The sequence below is a fragment of the Aplysia californica genome, unplaced genomic scaffold (assembly GCF_000002075.1).
Source record: "Aplysia californica isolate F4 #8 unplaced genomic scaffold, AplCal3.0 scaffold00111, whole genome shotgun sequence".
Classification (NCBI taxonomy): Eukaryota; Metazoa; Mollusca; class Gastropoda; order Aplysiida; family Aplysiidae; genus Aplysia; species Aplysia californica.
In genome coordinates, this window is record NW_004797381.1 from 540,419 (window position 1) to 542,766 (window position 2,348).

The following is a 2,348-nucleotide window of genomic DNA, read 5'->3' on the forward strand; positions in this document are numbered from 1 at the left end:
GTGCATGTATGTGTGAGTGTGTATGAGTGTGTATGTGTGTATTTGAGTTTGTGCCAGTATGTTTGTATGTGTGTGTATGCTGCTTGTCTCTGCATAGGAATGTGTGCGTGTGTGCATACATGGCGCGTCCTTGGATATCATGGAAGCGACCACTTGCCGTGCATAGTGCTTGTCAGGAGTAGAAAACCCCTCCAAAACCGACAAGAAGACAAAGACATTCGCGTATGAAGTCAACGGCAAAGCCCCTACCATTAGTCTCAGGAAGAAGGCAATCTTAGTCACGAGGATGAAGCAAGTGGAGATCACCTAGCGGCCATGTTGGATTGAGGAGCTGGACAAATTGTGGAGAGCAAAACGGAAGGCGTTACAAGCATGCCAACGTATCCGAGAGAACCAACCAGACCTGAAAAGAGCAGAGAAGGAAGCTTCAGAGTTATTTTAGGTTTTTGATGGGTTTAAAAGAGACGATGAGACTCTGATAGTTGCGCTTGACCTGGAGAAAGCCTACGATAGGGTTGAGTACGATGTCCTTTTGAGAACAATGATCAATCTGAAGATTAGCCCCATGCTCTTGATATGGGTAGGGGAGACATAGCTGGAAAGGAGAGTTGCAATGCGGCTTGCAAACTGGACACCTACCACCAGATACATCACATCGGAGTTGCCGCAAGGATCATCATTCTCACCAGTGTTATTCAACATACGGTTTGAATCACTTTGGGACAACTGGAAGGCTGGGGGCGAGTGCTGAGCTTTGTGAACGATGTCCTTGTATACAGGCAGGGTAAGGACCGGCAAGAAACGGCTAACGCGGTGCAGCAGGAGCTGGATCGAATTGGCAGATGGTATGTAGACCACAACGGCAAATTCCACCCCTACAAGCACGTGTGCTGTGGTGCTCGCTGAATAATTATGCGGTGAAAGCAGAGATGTCTACAGTCACAATCAACGACAGGGTCGAGAAACGTGAGCACTCATTAAGGTATCTAGATATCATCTTTGACAGATCATTCTGAGGTAAAGATCACAAAACCAGGATCGTCGCAAGAGCCAGAAAAGGTCTGACTGAATTGAAAACTTTTGCATGTAGCAGAATGCCTCCGAAAATTTTAGCCAAACTATACCAGACTCTCGGGCTGTCTGTGATAGACTGTGGCGTCGGTCTCCGCACCTTATCAACGTCGCAGCTGAAACGCCTTGAAAGAATTCAGAACGAAGGTATGCGGAATGTTCTTGGGTGCACACAAGACACATCTTACCAGGCCATGCGTTATCTCCTGGACATCTAAGCAATGGTAGAACGTCACGAGATTGCTCAGGATAAAGCATAGTGAGAGTTAGCACCGATGATCAGCACCCACTGCATGATAGAGTGGGAAGAACTGTACGCATACGTCTACTAAGATGGACTGAGTGGATGAATGAGGCTGTGACGACCGTGGCTAAAAGCTGTGAAGTGCAAGACATCCGAAAAGGCAGCGCATGGGTGAGCGTCAATACTACACTTGGGCAGTGTACTCGAGTGGCAGCAACCTTAGGCAGAGAATGTCGTGGGTGGCCATAGGGAGCAGCCAATGCTGAGGTAGAGACGCTGTTAGAGGAGAACAGTGAATAGGGGGACGTAGTCATCTCCACAAATGGATCAGTACAGCGTGGAGTCAAATCTGGATAGGCTTTCAACGCCCGTGTTAATAGGTTCATACAGAGAGAGAGAGCTGTCAGGCATAAGCATGGAGAAGAAAAAGCCACCAGAGAAGCCCTTAAGACAATAAAATATCCGTCTGACATCCTCGTCACCGACTCGATGAGCACCCTCGAAAAAGTGAAGAAACACATGATGTATGCAAACTAGCCATAGACAATACAAAGCAGCAGACTCACACGGATTGTGTAGATCTTTAGCCCAGGTCATGCAGGAGTTCAAGGCAATGAACGAGCTGATAAGCTAGCCGGCCAGGCTAGTGGCACCATGGAATTAGATTTACCAACAGCCATGGCAGTATTGGCAGCATGGTTCAACGACCACAGAGAAGATGACGGCACAACATCACACACAATGGAAAGACTAAAGGAAACTGGTGTCTCTAGAGGGTCGGGGAGCGACAGGAACCTGCATGGCAAAGCCAGAAGATTTTCAGCCAGCTGATAACTGGCACGATCAGCAAGCAAACACTTTCATGGATCCTGGAGAGGAGGGCGGAGCAGCTATGGCATTGTGCCGCCTGCAATAATGCCTATTCTCCAAGCAAGCAAGCAAGTAAGTAAGTAAGCAAGCAAGTAAGTAAGCAAGTAAGTAAGTAAGTAAGTAAGTAAGCAAGCAAGCAAGCAAGCAAGCAAGCAAGCAAGCA